The sequence below is a fragment of the Phocoena phocoena genome, chromosome 2, assembly GCF_963924675.1.
Source record: "Phocoena phocoena chromosome 2, mPhoPho1.1, whole genome shotgun sequence".
Classification (NCBI taxonomy): domain Eukaryota; kingdom Metazoa; phylum Chordata; class Mammalia; order Artiodactyla; family Phocoenidae; genus Phocoena; species Phocoena phocoena.
This window is the reverse complement of record NC_089220.1, coordinates 73,741,131-73,760,804: the sequence shown is the minus strand read 5'-3', so window position 1 is coordinate 73,760,804 and position 19,674 is coordinate 73,741,131. Positions and strand designations below refer to the sequence as shown.

General features: G+C 39.9%; 1 pseudogene; it reads left to right on the top strand.

Moving 5' to 3' along the window:
• The first annotated feature begins 4,753 nt into the window (after positions 1-4,753).
• The window catches only part of LOC136118420 (dehydrogenase/reductase SDR family member 2, mitochondrial-like), a 121,914-nt pseudogene continuing 106,993 nt past the window's right edge, over positions 4,754-19,674 (top strand).

The window sequence follows — 19,674 nt, the reverse complement described above, 5'->3', positions numbered from 1 at the left end:
AGAAGACATTACATTAAATGAAGGCAAACTGAGAGAGAAGGTGTAGGAAAAAAGAAGCAATGGTAGGGCTTTCCTGGTGGCGCAGAGGTTAAGAATACGTCTGCCAATGCAGGGGACACATGTTCGAGCCCTGGCCCAGGAAGATCCCACATGCCGCGGAGCAAATAAGCCCGGACGCCACAACTGCTGAGCCTGCGCTCTAGAGCCCGTGAGCCACAACTACTGAGCCCACGAGCCACAACTACTGAAGCCCCGTGCCTAGAGCCCGTGCTCCGCAACAAGAGAAGCCACTGTAGTGAGAAGGCCACACACTGCAACGAAGAGTAGCTCCTTCTCACCGCAACTAGAGAAAGCCCGCTCACAGCAACGAAGACCTAATGCAGCCAAAAATAAAAATAAAAAAATTTATTTTTAAAAAAAGAAGCAACGGTAATTATTGAATTTTGTAAAATATTTTGGTAAATGTAATTTTTAATTGACGGGAAATTACTTGTTAATATACTTTATGTGTTATTTTGAAAGTAAAATAAAGTCTGTAAACAGGTGGTATCCAAAATGGAGTGCATGCACCCCAGAGGGTTAGCAAAATGATCTCTTGGTGTTCAGGAAAAATATTAGAATTTTTATCTTTGTATCCTATTTCTTCTTTTTTATATTTTTGTATATATTTTATAATTTATGTAATATGTTAAGTGATACATGTATATAAACTCTAAATAAACAAAAACATACATTGCACCTGTATGCTCAGAGTTTATTAATTGGGTATTTGGAATTTTTGGACACCAGTGTTCTAGACAAAATAACAAAGAGGATTGGGCTGGGGGTTATTCAATGGGAAATGAAAGTATGCTAATTTTGGGGTCTACTTTGTGAAAGGACAGAAATACTTTAAAAATTAGATTTTATTAGAAAATTTTATGGCTATCTATATGCTAAAATTTAAGGACAGTTACCAAAATTAATGTAAATAGCCATAGCTTCTGAACAATCAGAGGTAAAAAGACAAACCTTTATCAACCTGACATTAGTCAAGAAAAGAGCCAAAAATTTTAAAAAGCAAAGAAGAAAGAATAAGGATGGACTTGAATGATAGCCCCTCCCCCAAAGATATGTCCCTGTCCTAATTCCTGGAATTTGTGAATGCAACCTTATTTGCAAAAAAAAGGTCTCTGCACATGTAATTAAATTAAGGATCCCTAGGGCTTCCCTGGTGGCGCAGTGGTTGAGAGTCCACCTGCCGATGCAGGGGACACGGGTTCGCGCCCCGGTCGGGGAAGATCCCACATGCCGCGGAGCGGCTGGGCCTGTGAGCCATGGCCACTGAGCCTGCGCGTCCGGAGCCTGTGCTCCACAACAGGAGAGGCCACAGCAGTGAGAGGCCCGCATACCGCAAAAAAAAAAAAAAAAAAAATTAAGGATCCCTAGATGAGATCATCCTCAATTATCTGGGTGTGACCTAAACCCAGTGATAACTGTCCAGAGGCACACAGGGTGAGGAGTTGATGGTAATATGAAGACAGAGGCAGGATGGGAGTGATGTAGCAACAATTCTAGGGATGCCAGTAGCCACCAGAAGCTGGATGAGGCAAGGAATGGAATCTCCCCAAGAGTTTCTGGAAGGAACTCAGCCATGCCAACACCTTGATTTCAGACTTCAGACCTCCAGAACTGTGAGAAAATAAATTTCTGTTTTTTGAAGTTTGTAGTTATTTGTTAGAGCAGTCCTAGGTAAACATACAGTTGATAAACAGAAAACACAATAAAATATGGTAAATTTATTGCTAATCACAATAAATGAGAAGTAGATAAACTCATCTATTAAACAACTCGCAGGTTAGACTATTATAGACTAAGGCCTAATTTTCCTAATGCATAAAGAACCTCTACAAATCAATAAGAAAAAGACGAGCTCTTAGAAAAAATGGTTAAGGAAAATGAATGGACATTCACAGAAAATGTTCAATTTCACTAGTATAGAAAGAAATACAGTTTTTTAAAAATGTTATTATTATTATTATTTTGGCCACACCACACGGCTTGCAGGATCTTAGTTCCCTGACCAGGGATTGAACCCATGCCCTCGGCAGTGAAAGCGCAGAGTCCTAACCACTAGATTGCCAGGGAATTTCCAGAAATGCAGTTTTAAACTGAAATACCATTTAAAAATAATCAGGTTGGTAACGATCCAATAAATTGATTAAACACTGGGTTAGCCTGTGTTTAGGGTGTGATGAAACAGATTGTCTCACACATTGCAAGCAGCAGTGCAAACTGGTATAACATCTATGGTGGACAATTTGGCAATATCTAATAAAATAACAAAAGCATATACCTTTTGACCTGCCAGTTTTATTTCTCCTAATTTCTTCTATAGATACAGCAAAATTATGTATGAAAAATGCTATTAATTGCAGTAGTTATAAAAGCAAAATATTGAGTCCGTTATAGCAAACATCCATAAAATACAAATACTATTTGTAACTATTAAAAAGAATGAGGAATCTCATTTTGTAGTGATTCATCATGATCTCCAAAATATATTAGTAAGTGAAATATATAATGGGTGGGACAGTGTGCACAGTATGTTGCTCTTTTATGAAAAGGAGTTAAAATTATATAAGTGTGATTGATAAATGTATGTAGTTCCTCATATAAGCACATTAGTTGCCACTGGTGAGGGGAACTGAGAGGCGGGTGGAATGGAGTGGGAGGGAGACTGAAAACCAACTAACCAACAAACCAAACAACTACAACACCAAACCAAACCACGACCAGCATCCTCCCATCTCCTTGAAAGAAGAAATTGTAGGGATGATCGGCGAAACTAAGTACTGATTCTTTAAAGATGACTAATGACAAACCTCTGGGAAAACCAGAGGAAGGAAAGGAGAGAAGGTACAGATAGTATTTGGTGAGATGTGCCGATCGCTGGTGCCCACCTGTTGTGTGTCAAGGTTGTGGATGAATTCTACGTCATCTAGAATGGGTTAAGGAGTAGACTTCATTGGGAAAGGGATCACTTACAGGGCCGAGTTCTCGAGAGAAGGCAGGAGTCCCCTGACCCTCTCGTCATCCCGTAGAGGCTTGCTGGGTATTGCTGTGCCCACGCAGTGGTCTGCATTCCAGTGAGGGTCCTCTTCCCCTTGTTAGCACCACCTTAAGTGTAAATGTAGGAGCAATCTTATCAGTGGCAGAACAAACAGATTGTTTGGTATCAAGAGAACTTGAAAAAAAAATTAGGGAAAAAAAATCACTAGTCAAATTCAGTCTCCCTGCTTCCTCTCAATAAAAGCACTATGAAAAGATGGTTTTATAGACGTGTTTAGCCAACTAGAAGTGGATCGTTCTTTTTTTATATACAAACTGTTTTGCAGGGGAGAGAGAACACACGTGAGAGAACTATGATACTAGTTTGCATCCACCAAAGGTTGATATATTCTGCTTTCATTTTCATTCTATTAAAATATTTTCTAATTTCTCTGATGATTTCTTTTTTGATGTATGAATACTTAGCAGTACATTTTTTAATGTCCAGACATTTAAGAATTTTCCAGGTATCCTTGTTATTTACTTCTAGTTTAATCTTCTTGAGGCCAGAGAACATACTTGTATGATTTCAATCCTGTTAAATTTCTTGGGATTTGTTCTATGGTCCAGAATATGATCTATCAGGATGAGTGTTCCATGTGCGCCTGGGGAAAAAAAAACATATATTCTACTCTTGTGTAGGGTGTTCTATACATGTTAGTTAGGTCAAGCTGGTTGATAGCGTTGTTCATGTCTTCCACATCCTCTCTGATTTTCCATTTACTTGCTCTATCTGTTACTGAGAGAGGAGTGTTGAAGTCTTGAACTATAAATGCAGATTTTCCTATTTCTCCTAATTCTATCAGCTTTTGCTTTATCTATTTTGAAGCTCTGTTTTTAGATGCATACACATTTAGGATAGTTACATCTTCTTGATAATTTAATCCCTTTTAAATTATGTAATTTTTATTATTAAATATTATGTAATATTTATTCAATGTTGGTTCTTTTTTTTCTTTTCCAGAAAAGTTCAAGGGAGGAAGAGAGGAGCAAAGGAACAACTACACATACAAAGAAGTGACTATAATGATGGAATGTGGATTCTAAGCCAGATAAGGTATGAGGTGGGGACATGAAGGGGTAAGAAGATGTGAAAAATTGGCAGGTCAATGGATAGCAGGTTCCATTAGGGTTGCAGAATTATTGAAGTCGGGCTGTTGGAGAGAGTGTGTTGAAGGATAAACACTGAAGGAGTGGGATGCTTGTCATCAAGACAATGAAGGCAATGTTAATGGCAAGGTCTGTGGCATGACTGTGGAGTGTGTGGCTTGTGGGAGGGGATCAGGAACTAAGAAGGTCATCCTTGTGAATATTGAAGTCCCTAATAATTAAGGCAGTGCTCGTGCTGGAAAGAGAGACAATGAACAAGGTGCTAAAATTTTAGGATGAACAAGGAATAAAGAGTGGTAACCTGGACATCAGATGATTACAAAAAGTAGGGGGAAAGAGAGTAGTCTATCAAAAAGGATTAGCATTCAGAATATTCAAATAACCCTTAAAATCAATAAAAACCAGACATACAATCCAATAAATAGTGGACAGAGAACGAACAGGCAATTTACAGAAGAGGAACCCTGCATGGCCATCAAACATGTAAAGAGGACCAACTGCATTGGTAATTAGGAAAACAAGATGCTATTTCACATCTATCAGAATGACAAACATGGAAATGTCTGAGAGCACAGGCATTAAGAACGATGTGGAGGAACAGGAGCTCTCATACGAGTGCACATCGGTACAATGGCTTCGGAGAACAAATTTAGTAGTATATACTAAAGATCAAGATGGATGTGCCCTTTGACCCAGCTCCCCTCTTCCAATATAAACTCTACAGAAAAGCTCACACATGTGTGGGGCAAGGAGATGGCAGCATTATACGAAATAGATAAAAATCAAAACAACCCAAATGTCTATCAACAGGAAAACAGGTAAGTAAATAGTGTCTATTCAAACAATGAGAATACTCATTCTATGCAGTGAAAGTGAATGGACTAGAGACATGTGCTGTGATTCAATTCCCAAAACACAAAGCTGATGAAAATCGGTACATTGCAGCATGATAGGTACAGTGGGGTAATACCACTTTTGGTAAAGCTTAAAAATAAGCAAAACAGGGCTTCCCTGGTGGCACAGTGTTTGGGAGTCCACCTGCCGACGCAGGGGACACGGGTGCGTGCCCCGGTCCGGGAAGATCCCACGTGCCGCGGAGCGTCTAGGCCCGTGAGCCATGGCCGCTGGGCCTGCGCGTCCGGAGCCTGTGCTCCGCAACGGGAGAGGCCACAACAGTGAGAGGCCCGCGTACGGCAAAAGAAAAAAGAAGCAAAACAAGATATATTATTTATGAACATATATCAGAGTAAAAATGTAAAAAAATGGGCCTGAAAGATGCACCCAACTTTAGGACAGCAGCCACCTCTGGGGAGGGTGGAGAGAGGGGAGCGGGATCTTGGAGAAGCACAAAACGGCTTTCTATTCAATTTGGAATGTTTTAGTTTTGAAAAAAAGGTGAAGCAAATGGGGCAAAATGTTAATATTTGTGAAACGTGGGTGTTGGCTATATATTATGCTGTTCTTTTCCATTCATTTGAAATATTTCGCAATAGAAAAATTTCATGGCATATGTAGGATGACAGCACTATCTGAGATCAGATAAACACATTTTTAAAGCTCATGTAAGCCCACTGTTCAGTGTCAGTCTGTCAAATTACAAGCATTTCTGGAGCACCTAAAAATTGCATAACAGTGCTCTCCGTGTCAGGACACCTGCAGAGAATGAGCAGAATTTCCAAACAGATGTCAGAGATCTGAACATGCAACTCATAGACACATATAATTCATCATGACAGATGTGCATCAAGAGGAGGTGGTGCTGGTGGCTTGGTCTAGAATGGGTTGAATTTGACAAAAACCTACTGAAATATTCCTCCATGGCCATAGCTCTCCAGTTCTTCAATATGTGACTGCTTTCCTCCAGGCTCTCTCTGGGCCATTAAGGGACATTTGGATACATGTCTCTCCTTTTTCTGTGCCATATATATATATATATATATATATATATATATATATATACACACATATGTAATATATAAGTTTTTGACAAATAGATACTGATGGCCTCCTAAGTGTCAGGCAACGTGCCTGCGTGAGTGCAAACATATGCACAGCCCCTGTATGGTCCACTCCCTTTCCTAGGGCCTCTTCCTCTTACTGCAGTCAGCACCCCATGCCCCTCTGCCTGCGCTGTCCTGGGAATGTGAACCCCTGGAGAAAGGTCTTCCTCCAGGACCTTTTGTTACCAGAAGCCTAGCTGGGACAATTTTGGAGGTAGGATGTTGCCTTATAAGCGGTCACTCAGGGATATTACATGTGACTCTAAGGATATCACATTTTGCTTAGATGTTTTCATGACTCAGCAAAGGGCTTGGGAGTGTGGTGGGCAGGGACCAGGTGAGCTTAAGGGCAGAGTCCTAAGAGACAAGAGGAAATAGGATGACGCTCTTATACAGCAGAATACTCAGGATGATCAGCAGAGCTCCATGCCTGCTGCAGCCCAGGCTTCTGTTCAAGGAACAGACAAAAGCATCTGAGTCCATCAGTCCCAGGTAGGAATGTTTATTTCCTTCAGGGGATTCCCTGGGGACAGACGGCTTTAGACACTGGAGAGGCCAGAGTCCTCTAGGTGACACATAACTCTTCTCGGCAAAATTCCTGCTCGGCAAGGCTTAAGGTTGGCTTTGGGGGGTAGGGAGGCAGTGGTCAGTGACCTGCACTGGTCACCACCGGGAGGGCCAGAGTATAGAGAGGGAGAGTCTTAAGGCCTGGAGTCAAGTTCTTATCAGAGAAGTGTTTACCTCCTTATTTCTTCTGTACCCAGAGATATCAGGTCAAATCCCCATTCCTTGCTGTGGTCAAAAGCATCAGCCACTGCCAGGGGCACCACCAGCCTAAATGTCCCCACCCTTAGAGACTCAGGAGGGCTCCTGCAGGGCTAGGCAAGGAGGGATGAGAGGGTTCCATCTGATCCCTCCTGTGAATCCTGCTGCCTTGGAAGTTGTCTAGAGTTTTCCACAGTGAAAGTGGAACATATTCTTTCAGAAAATAGAAGAACAACTCAGTTCTCATATATTACCTAAAATCTCTAAATGTATAGCTAATTTAAAGTTGTGAAATTTTAGTAACAGATTTACCTATTCACAATTGTAATAATCATTGCCAAATTCTACATTCAAAGTTTAAGAAACAGTCTCTTGAAATCCGCTAAGGTACATATAAAAATTAGCTTTTTATTTTGGATTTATTTTAGATTTACTAAAAAGCTGCAAAGATAGAGCTCCTATATACTCTTCACCCAGTCTCTCTTAATGTTAACATCTTATAGAAAACAATGGTACATTTATCAAAACTAAGAAATTAACTCTGGTACAATATTACAACTGAACTATCTACTTTATTCGTATCTCACCAAGTTTCTTTTTTTCTGTTTTTTTGGTTGCACGGCTTGTGGGATATCAGTTCCCTGAACCTGGGCTCCAGCAGTGAAAGCACAGAGTCCTAATCATGGGACCACCCAGGGAATTCCCAGCATCTCACCAAGTTTTCCACTAATGTCCTTTCACTGTTCTAGGTTCTATTCCAGGTTCCAATCCAGGTTACCACACTGTATTTAATCCTGGTATGTCCTGAATCTCCTCCTGTCCGTGACATTTTCTCAGTCTTGTTTTCCATGACCTTAACAGTTTTAAAGACTGTTGGTCAACACCATGTAGAATGTACCTAAATTTGGGCTTGTCTGATATTTTCTCATGATTAGACTGGGATGATAAGTTTGGGGAAGATAACACAGAGGTGAAGTGTACTTCCTATCTCATCCTATCAGGGAGTACAAGACAGCGGCATGGCATTTATGGTGGTGTTGACCTTGGTTACTTGGATAGGGAAGTGTCTGCCAGGTTTCTCCACTCTAAAGTTACTATTGTTCCCTTTCTACACTCAATTCTCTGGGAGCAAGACTCCAAGTCCAGCCCACCCGTCACGTGGGGGAGGAGGTATCAAGTCTCCACCTCTGGGAAAAGAAAGCATCTACATATATTACTGTTGACCCTTGAACAGCACAGCTCTACTTATACACAGATTTTTTCAATAAGTACATATATGTGCTGTAAATGTATTTTCTCTCCCTTATGACTTTCTTTAAAACATTTTCTTTTCTCTACTGTAAGAAGACAGTGCATAACATATAACATACAAAATATGTTAATTGACTGTTTATGTTATCAGTAAGGCTTCTGGTCAACGGTAGGCTATTAGTAGCTAAGTTCTGGGGGAGTCAAAAGTTATACATGGATTTTCGACTGCACCGGGGATCGGTACCCCTGTCGCTTAGTTATTTATTCAGTCATTTTTTGGTATCAGTATGGGTACATGTATATTAATTTTCTACTCTAGATTAAAATTCAGTGTTACCTTATTTATTTTCTTTCTCACTTGTTCCAGTTTGGGGTCCTCTGTCCATTTGACATCCCTCCATCTCTATTCTTTTCTTTTTTCTTTTTCCCTTCCTCCCTCCCTCCATCCCTTCCTTCCTTCCCTCCTTTCTTTCTTGCTTTTGTTTTTTAGCAATTGTTTACTTTCTGGCCGTACAATATGCTCCAGGCTCATATTGTATTTTCCCTGCTCCAGCCCTAGAATCAGCCATTTCTCTGAGGAATAACTAGGCATTTAAAAATAGTAGATTTTTAAATATAGAAGCAATGTATACTGCTTGTGGGAAATTTGATAAGTACATATTTAATCTGTCACTTTTATTCCAAGCTTATTTACTTTCAAGCATTTTTATATGTAGACATCTATGTTAGTATAATTTCAGCCTTTCCGTATACAAGTTTGTGTCATGATTTTTCAGTTAGCATTTTAACTGAAGCATTTCCATACTATTACAAACTACTTACAAATGCCTTTTTTTTCTGCCTTCTTATCTCTCTTTTTTTTTAACATCTTTATTGGATTATAATTGCTTTACAATGGTATGTTAGTTTCTGCTTTATAACAAAGTGAATCAGCTATACATATACATATATCCCTATATCTCTTCCCTCTTGTGTCTCCCTCCCACCCTCCCTATCCCACCCCTCTAGGTGGTCACAAAGAACTGAGCTGATCTCCCTGTGCTATGCGGCTGCTTCCCAAAAAAGTTGGCAACACCACAAGCAGGGCAACAATGTATCTCAGAAATAATTTATGAAATGTTGAGAGCAAAGGTTAATGTGTACATTTTCATCTGTTGGAGATGCAGATAATTTCTGTCTATTAGAACTGATAATCCCAAAGATTATGGTTTATTGTCTTGTTGGACATTAATCAGTTTTTTGTCTAACCCCCAAATCTTATTCTAACATTTCCTATAAATACCTAGCTTCTCAAATGTCCTTTGAACTGGTCGTAACATCTTATTGGTTCTTTCGTTAATTAATGAGTTGAATAAGATTTTGACACCTTTTCATTTTATATTTGTATGAGAGTCATGATATCATTTTTTGGAAAATTATACTTTAAGACTGATTTATTGCATGTGGAGGGTAAACAAAAGGGAGAGGCTATTAGACTTTGCAGTAGAACCATTTTTATTAATTATGCTGCTGAATTTCTCCCTTCCTACTATTTGTTTACCTTTCACATGAAAAATGTTTAAACTCTCTCTCATTTATAAAAAGAAAGCTTTCCCAGTAATCCTTTATCATTCTGTAGCTGCCATACAATACTTACCTTTTCCTTAACAAAGTGGTTTTAAAATGTTGTGTGGGACTTCCCTGGTGGTGCAGTGGTTAAGAATCCGCCTGTCAGTGCAGGGGACATGGGTTTGAGCCCTGGTCTGGGAAGATTCCCACAACTAAGCCCATGTGCCACAACTACTGAGCCAGCGCTTTAGAGCCCGCAAGCCACAACTACTGAGGCTGCATGTCACAACCACTGAAGCCCGTGTGCCTAGAGCCCTTGTTCCGCAACAAAGAGAAGCCACTGCAATGAGAAGCCTACTCACCGCAACGAAGAGTAGCCCCTGCTCACCGTAACTAGAGAAAGCCCGCGCGCAGCAACGAAGACTCAATGCAGCCAAAAATAAATTTATTTAAAAATAAAATGAATAAAAAGTTGTCTAAGTTGTCTAAAAATTTGCCTCAGACCAAATATGTAAGGCAATACATGAAAAACATCATTGAATATGGAAAGTTACTGTTAGATGCATGTGAAAAGTTTCACGCCTAGGAGAGGTAATTGCAATGACAAGAAATGAGTTCTTTATGCTTTCCTACTTTTCACTTTGCTGCAAAGTTTTGGCCTCTGCTGGGCCCTTTAAGGATCTCCACTGACTCTACCTCAATCAGCTTTAACCAGCTCTTAAAATAAGTGAAAGTTGCAACGTCCCTGCACAGACTTTCTCTTGCATCACCATAGACACATGACCCTTTCTGTGGAAAAAAAAAAAAATCACGTTATAATGAGGAAGACTGCTGTAAAATATGGACTAATGAGTTGAACAGCAAACAGGGTGGAACCTGTAGTAGGAAGGAGCTGAGTGACAGCGAGGGCAGTTGGAGGAAGGAGATAGGATGCTTTGCTGGCCTCGAAAGAGAGAGACAAAGTGTAGAGTTCTATGAGCCTGAATCTTACATATAGCAGTACCTTGCTGGAGACTCCCACTGCAGTGATGGAGCAGTGATAACAAGCACAATATTCATGACCCTGAGCTATTCCTGCATATTATTTTGGGAGATCCAGTAGAAATGACAACAAGATTTAATAAGTGTTATGGACTAAAGGTTTGTGTCCCCCGCAAATTCATATGTTGAAATCTAATCCCCAATGTGATGCTACTTGGAGGAGGGCTTCTGGGAGGTAATTAGGTCATGAGGGTGGAGCCCCCATGATGGGATTAGTGCCCTATGAGAAGAGGCCAGTGATCTAGTTTGCTTTCTTCCCACTCTGTGAGGATACCATGAGAAGTCAGCAGTCTATAACCCCAGAGTGTTCTCACCAGAACCTGACCATGCTGGCACCCTGATGTCAGACTTGCAGCCTCCAGAACTGTGAGAAATAAATGTCTGTTGTTTATAAGCCACCCAGTCTATGGTACTTGCTATGGCAGCCTGAACTAAGACAGTAAGTTTAACAAAGGGACCGTGCAAATGGATAAGGAAAATACTAATGCCTAAGTAGGTAAATGAGCAACATTTATGAAAAACAGGGCATAACAAGGAAATCTAACCAGCCAATAAACATTAAAAAATTTCAATTTAATTAGTAATCAAGTAACTATAAATAAAACAATAATGGGTTACTATTTTTGCCCACCAAGTTGACAAATATTTGAAAAGGAAAGCACTTAATGGTAATGAGAGATAAGATGAGTACCTTCATACATTTTTGGTGAAAGTGGAAACTCTACACCTTTCTAGGAAATGAACTTGACATTATGAATCAAGAATCTGACTCCATTTAATCCAGGATTTCCATTTATGGGAATCTCTTCTAAAGAAATAATTTATGAAATGTTGAGTGCAAAACTATTTATAAAATAAAAATATCGGAAATAACCTGAATGACCCTGAATAAGGAAATTGTTTGTTATGTGTATCCTGCCCGTCGCCCCCCCTTGCTCACTTCACTTCAACTGTATTGTCTTCACTGCTATTTCCTGGGCAGCCATGCTTTGTCCAACACGAGGACAATTGTACTTTCGGTTTTCTCACCTTGGAATACCTTTCACCCAATACCTGCATGGTTTGCAAACTTACCTCATCCAGGTCTTTATTCAAATGTCACCTTCTTAGTGACACCCTTATAAAAGTGCACCCCTCTACCCATACTCCTCTCCCTGGCTTCATTTTTCTTCCTAGACCTTATCATCATCCAACATTCTATGTAGGATCTCGATTATAAGTCAATCTATCTACAAAGTTCATCATTGTCCAGTAGCCTTGAAAAAGGTTTTAAATTTTAAAGACCAATTAAATTCTACATTTCATTACACTGCAAGTTATTGCATGTTTCTAAAAATAAGACAGAAAGAAGAACCTTGAGTCAAATCAAGATTTAAAAGGGTAGAGAGACTCCAAAATGTGAAATTGGCTGAGTGAGAGGCCCTTTCTGTGTTAGGTGATACTGACGTAACTGGTTAAACTCTTTCTCACTGCAGTTTAACTGTCTCGGACCGAATGGCTATTGAAGCTGGAGCTTTAGGAAACTTGGTAGAAAAATACCAGGATGGTAGAAAATATTGGCTGTTTCTTGTGTCTCTGTTTAGTAAGGTCTTACAAAACAGAGACAGCTTTGATTTGAGCTGAGCCGACTGAAAGCAGAAAAGGGACAACACGGAGACCCCCTCCGCCTGGGGACAGGATTGCTGAGGCTGGGTTAACCGTGCTTCTCACAGAATTGCAAAACCCAGAATCTCTGCCCCTTCTAAAATTAGCATAAAAGTCAAGGAGATGGGAAATCAGCAGGGAGATAAAATTGGGACACCTGAGAGGCCAGAAAAATGAAGGAAACCAGATTCCCTGGTCCCTTCCCACATCTCTCCTTCCTTGAACTAAGTAATCCTTCTCTCTATATGAGGCCAGCAAGTGGGCTGCAGCCTGGTCACAGGTACAGGTTATTCTGCCTCACTTATTATTTCACAGTTGCGTTTAAGCCTGGGGCTAAGGGCAAAGTTCCAAGGCTTATGGCTAAGAGAGAGAACAGCAAGGGTAGGGCCCAGTTCTGTGAACACACAGTTCTAAAGTCTATACAGTGTTGGGAGAGTTGACTAGCAATGAAACCTCAAGCCTGGACAAAAGAAGAGGGTATGTTTCCTCAGCCTCAAAGGCGACCCTAGACCCCCACCTCTCATAAACTGTGCCAGCAGAAAGTGGGCTACTATAGAAGTTCATGTTCTAACAGGGATCTTTTTGATGACTCTCTTCTATTCCCCTCTCAGTCATGGCCATGGAGGGCAATGGACAAAAGAGTTCTTTGAGTGGGCGGGGTGGCAGGCAGTCATATTGGCTGACTAATAAACTCCTTCCTCCATCTTACCCCTGCCCAGAACTTTGGATTGGTGACTGTTGTTTGTTTCCCTTCCTTTTCCAGGTGATAGCTTTTTTGTTAATTAATTAAAATGTTTTTCAATTTTTCCTCCATCATTTTTTCATCTGTCAGGAGTGTTGAAATGTATCAGTCAAAGGTTGCATAGACGGAAAGAGTAAGATTTGAAAGTAAGAGGAATGCACTTGTTTCAAGGATCTGGATGCAATAACTAGACATGACATTCAGTTGTTTCTCTTCAAGAAATGGTGCATTTTCATTTGCAAATGGGATGGCTGCATCGTATCACGTGGAGACATTTTTAATTCTGTACATATGGGCAAACGGAATGTTAAGCACCTAAGGTGTGGAATATAGTAGATATATGTTGCTTCTCTATCCAGAATCTCTTCTTTCGGGGAAACATCCTTCCCCTGAATATAGGCTATGCAAGAAGAATACTCCATTCACCTGGCCACAGGGTTTGATTCAGGGATGGGCACATGACTTAAGATGGACCAATCAGAATTCTTGCTGGATTGCCCTGGAGCTAAGACTTTTCCCATTCTTCTGATTTTACAATTCTGAGAGTATTTGGAATGCGGTAGCTAGCTACGTGCTTCTTGGAAGAAGTCTATCTGAAGGAAGAGGCCAACACACAGATTTAAACAGAGCTGAGAGATGGTGAGAGAAGGAAGAAAAAGGAGATATGAGATAGATAGAGATTCTGACCATCTTCTGAAAAACAATTTCTGAGCGTCCCTGGATCTATTAATAACTATGATAGAAGCCAATTCTATTCTGTACTTTCCATTTCCATGCTGAGTCTGAGTTCGGTTTCTGACACTTGAAACAGAGACGATCCTGACTCATACAGGAACTAACCATTCAATCTTTCATATGAGGCAACCTGGCTTCTGTCCCCCGACTCCTCCGTAACTGCTCTTGCCATTCACTCTTGACTGTCTAGTTTCTAAATCTGATGAACCCTTTACCATCCTGGTTCTCGAATTTGATGCTGCTTATGTTTTTTTCTTGAAATTCTCCTCCACTGCCTTTTAAGAGATGTGGTTCTTTTTGTTTTTCTTCTTCTAACTTTTTTTCCTCCTCAACTTATTTTCCAGACCAATGTTTATCTCTAAGATGACTTGCCCCTCAGTGCTGTACTCTTGACCCTCTTATGGTCTCATTACACAACTTCTCCTGGGGTAATCCATTCACTTCCAGAGCGTCTATCTCTACTTACACACTTCAAGATCCTCATCTTTAGTCTAGAGCCTCTTGGTCTCTACACTCATATAGTCCACGGCCTACCAGGGTATCTTTTCTCAGGTGTGCTTCGGACACCTCCAAAACAACATCTCCCAAATCTAATCTCATTGTTCATCTACCCAAATATGCCCTTGTCCTAAGGTTCCAATCACAGTGACTAGGACCATATTTAAGTATTTGCCTCTGTTAGAAATCTGAATATTGTTGCCGACTCCTCCTCTTCTTTACTCTCTCAGCAAATTCTGTCAATTACATTTCACAATTATATTTCTCAAATCTGTCTCTGCATGCCATACCGCCTTTGCTTTTGTTTGGTCCAGGACTATGTAGGCTCTGCATTGCACACCTCCAGGAGCAACCATCCCTAGACATCATGGGGAATGGAGTCATGATGGTAATGGTCCTGGGGGAGACCCTCTTACCTTCTCACTTAGCTTACTGCTGCTGCAACTTTCTAATATTCTCCTCACTTCCAGGCTCATTTCTCTTTAATCTTTTCTCCAAATGTGGCAAAAGATTTCTTCTAAATGCAACTGGGAGTATATCACTTTTCTGCTTCAAATCTCGTTTCTTGCCCGACCTTTCCACCTTAATTTTTCACCACTTTAACTATCTATGTTTTTGCCTTACTAAATATTCAGACTTCCCCGAATGTCCCATGCTTTTCCTACCCTCTGCATTTGTATATATGCTCCCTGTGCTTTGAAAATATATCACTCTTTATCTTGCTAACTTATTTATCCTTTCAGATGCAACCTAGGGTTAATCTTCCAGACCACCCCAGTTTGGGTTATAATCTTTCAGGGGTCTTATAATCACACCTTACATTGCCTCTATCACAGCACATACTACACTATGTTGAAATATGCATTTCCTTACCAGTCTTGTCCATCAGGTGTGAATTTCTTAAGGGAAGAAACCTTGAGTTATTTATCTGTATATTCTCAGGGCTTGGCATGTCACTGCCTATTAAATGCTCAATAATTTTAAGAAAATGGTAAAAAGAAAAATAATTTTTTGGCATCTGTCAACTGCCTGCTTGCCATTCTAGTCACATCTATCAGGAAGATGGAAGGGAAGGGAAAATATTACTTATTGATTGCCATTCGCTCCCTTAGCGTTTGTCGAATCCCTTCCATTGTCAGTCACCATGCTAGGCACTTTCACACAATTACATCACTTAGTCAGTTCAGTCCCACAGTCAGGAAAGCATTATTTTCGTTTTAGACATAGGCAACTTTTATGCAGAAGCATGGCTTTTGAAGTTAAACTACCTAAGTTGTAAGTTCAACGACTTGGCTGCTCAGCTAATAGTGGTGATGGGCTTACAACTCAAGTGACCCCTTTTCAAAAACCATGTTGGTATCAGTGCTTCATATTTTCCCAGCGCTTCTTTACAGATTTTTTTTTTTTAAATGACACTTCCTGTTCAAGATGGCAGGCTGAGTACATGTGTTTGTCTCCACTGACTCTGGAGCCATTATTGAAATAACAGTATAGAAGCACAAAACCATCCACATAAAAGTGAAGTGAGTAGAAGGAGACGGAGGTCATCAGCTGACTGTGTCAGTTATAAATCCGTTGCCTTTCTGCTCCAAACCCACCCATTGTTGCCCTGCTTGTGGTATTGAAACATCGCCCCCTTGCCAGCTGCCATGTTGTTAGACTTTATCACAGGGCACTGGAGTGACACTAGCGGAGGAAGGGGTATTTCCTCCTGCTCTAGCAGGCTCTTGTGGTCCAGCACCTCCCCACACACTGCTTCTCCTGATGCTCCAAAATGCAGTTTTCCAGTAAGTTCCAACAGTGTCACACCTCTGCACATATGGCTTCCACCAGCACCTCTCTGATGGCTTTGCAGTGAGTTCTGAGGCTCAGAACCTTCCTGAGATGGTTCCCCCCGGCACCCCTGAAGGTGACTCTCCAGTAATTCTTCCTGGCATGGTACCTCAGCTGAATTCACCATCCAGTGAGCCATAGCCATGCTCCCTCCAACCATATCTGGATCAAAGTCCTGGGGGAGGGGACCACTTTCCAGATTTCTTCCTTCCTTGGGGGCTCTGCTTCAGCCCTGGGGTAGTGGCTGCTCCCTACATCTCCTATTCCTGGCTCCAAAGATAAAGTCAGTGTATCTATTGTAAAGAGCAACAGGGATATACCAGTAATCAGAATGACTTGGCTCACAGAGATTTTGGCAGGAGCTAACTGATCACAGTGTTTATAGGAACAAAATAGATGGACATCTCATTAGAGGATTGTTTGATCTATATAAAGGAAAAACTCTAGTCTGGTAGTAAAAAAAAACCTGACCTGAGTCACCTCTGTGGAGAGTCATGATCTCTTACTCAGTTTTCAGATCTAAGTCAATTTATAGATCCAGAGCCCTTTGATTGAGAAGGGAGCTGGATCCCCTTGAAGAATAGTTCTGCATCATTTCCAAAAGTACATACCATCATTTCCACTTATACATACCATAAATCTTCTTCCCCCAAAGTACTTGTGATTATATTTTAGGTTACTCTTCATTGGAGAAAGACAATACCCAGACATTTCAGGGATTACTAAGACACTAGCTCTGAATTGATACTAATTCCTAGGGACCCAAAACACCACTGTGCCTACTAGTTAAAGCAGGGGCTGATGATGGTCAAGTGACCGATAGAGTCTGAGCTCAAGTGTGACTCACAGTAGGTCTAGTTGGTCCACAGACTCACTCTGTTGTTATTTTCCCCATCCTAAATGTGTAATTGCAATAAACATAATGAGTAGCTTGCAGAATCTTCACAGTGGTTCTCTGACCCATGTGTTGAGGGCAATTGGGATATATCCCATAAAATTAAAGATCTACTTGCACCCCTTTGTTCCTTGCAGCACTATTTATAATACCCAGGATATGGAAGCAACTGAAATGTCCATTAGCAGAGGAATGGTTAAAGAAGATGTGGTACGTATATACAAAGGAATGAAATTGTGTCATTTGCAGAGATGTGGATAGACCTAGAGACTGTCATACAGAGTGAAGTAAGTCAGAAAGAGAAAAACAAATATTGTATATTAATGCATATATGTGGAAACTAGAAAAATGGTATAGATGATCTTATTTGCAAAGCCGAAATAGAGACACAGACGTAGAGAGCAAATGTATGGATACCAGGGGGAACGGGGCAGGTTGGGATGAATTGGGAGATTGGGATTGACATTTATATACACTACCATGTATAAAATAGATAACTAATGAGAACCTACTGTATAGTACAAGGCACTCTACTCAATGCTCTGGGGTGACCTAAATGGGAAGGAAATCCAAAACAGAGGGGATATATGTATACGTATAGCTGATTCACTTTGCTGTACAGCAGAAACTAACACAACATTGTAAAGCAACTATACTCCAATAAAAATTAAATTAAAAAATATCTAAATGTAGACAAAATTAAAATTTAAAATAATATTTAGGAATAATCTTAAAACGGATGAGACATTCTTAAACATGGCATGAAACTCAGAGCTTATATATGAGAAAGATAAATGAAAAAGGTAAATATATTTGGCTACATAACCATTTAGCAGTTTTGCATGGCAAAAGGCACCATAAACAAAGTCAAAGACAAATGATATACCGCAGCAAATATGTGCAACACATACTATTGATAAAATGTAAAGAGCTTCTATAAATTGATTCCCCTCAAACCCCAGACAGTCCAATAGAATAGTAGGAAAAATATGAGTAGAAAATTTACAGAAGAATATAATCAAATAAATGATTAATAAACGTGAAAAGATTCCTAACCTCTAGTAGTAAAGAAAATTCAAATTTAAGCAAATATGAAATAACATTAGTAGTGTTAATTATGTTATTAATGTACCCCCATAATCTTCACCCTCTCTCCTAAATAAAAAGGAATCTAAAACCAACAGCCTTAGACTTCCTTGGCGGTCCAGTGGTTACGACGCTGCACTTCCACTGCAGGGGGCACGGGTTTGGTCCCTGGTTGGGGAATTAAGATCCTGCATGCCTCACAGCACGGACAAAAAATAGAAAAATTAAAAAATGGAATAGCCTGGTTTCTACCTTTTTGCTCCTTTCTCTAGATTAGAAAATGTATACAAAATACAATTACAGATGTGTAGAGTTTTGTAGTTGATTTTTGTTTTTATAAAAATGATATATATTTCTCTACAACTTGCTTTTCTCACTTGATAATATATAAGGACCATCCATTCAGGTAAATAATACATACGTAATTCATTCTTTTGAAAAGCTGCATAATACTCTATTCAATGGATGTGCTATAATATATCTAACTTTTCATCCATTTTTCATTGCATAGAAAGCAAAGTAGGTAATATAGAAAAAGAATAACGATTAGATTGTCATCGGATTTCTTGTCTGGAATAATGGATGCTAGAAGACAATGCATTTAAACAAGGATGTTTCAACTGATAAAATTTTATAATTCCTGAAGAAGATACAGCAGTCATAAACTTTTATGGTTCAAATACAACAAAGCCTGATGACTTTTGCCAGACCACATAACCCAGACATGGTCACACTGGGTTTGCACACTTTCTTTGAATTTCTGTACACATTATTACCCAAATAAGCAAAACTTAAAAAGCGTTACCATTAGTGAAGGAAATGGGCCCTTATACACTGTTGTCTGGAGGGTAAAATGGTACAGACTTTTGAAAAGCAGTTTGACACCTGCATTGAGACTTTAAAATATTCATATCTGTTTCCTAGCAATTCTACTAATCTGCCTTTAGCCTAAAGATTTCATCAGGTAGGGGAGCAAAGCTTTATCAACAAGGATAAACACAGCATTATACATAATAAGGAAAAACTGAAAACAACATAAATAATTCAACAACAGGAAATTGTTAATTAATTGTAGATCATCTATTAGGTGGCATATACAATCTGCTGAAAATCATATTTTAAAAGACTATTTAGTGCCATGAAGACTGCTCGGGATATAATATTAAGGGTAAACACGAAACAGAAAAGCATGGGTTTCAAAATACTTCCAGTGCCATGGGGTAAAATACTTTGTGGCCTGGAAGTTTGTTACTTTAATATCTACTTAGACTTTCAGTTATAAAATGAAACAAACCATCACAGAACACTAGGATCAACTGCAAAGTTGTAAACACTAGATATTCAGGGAGAAGGTGTTGGCAAAGTTCATCGCGTAAGTAAGGACATTGGTTCTTCTGCAGAGGATGTGGTTCGCTCTCTTAGTCTGTCAATCCGCT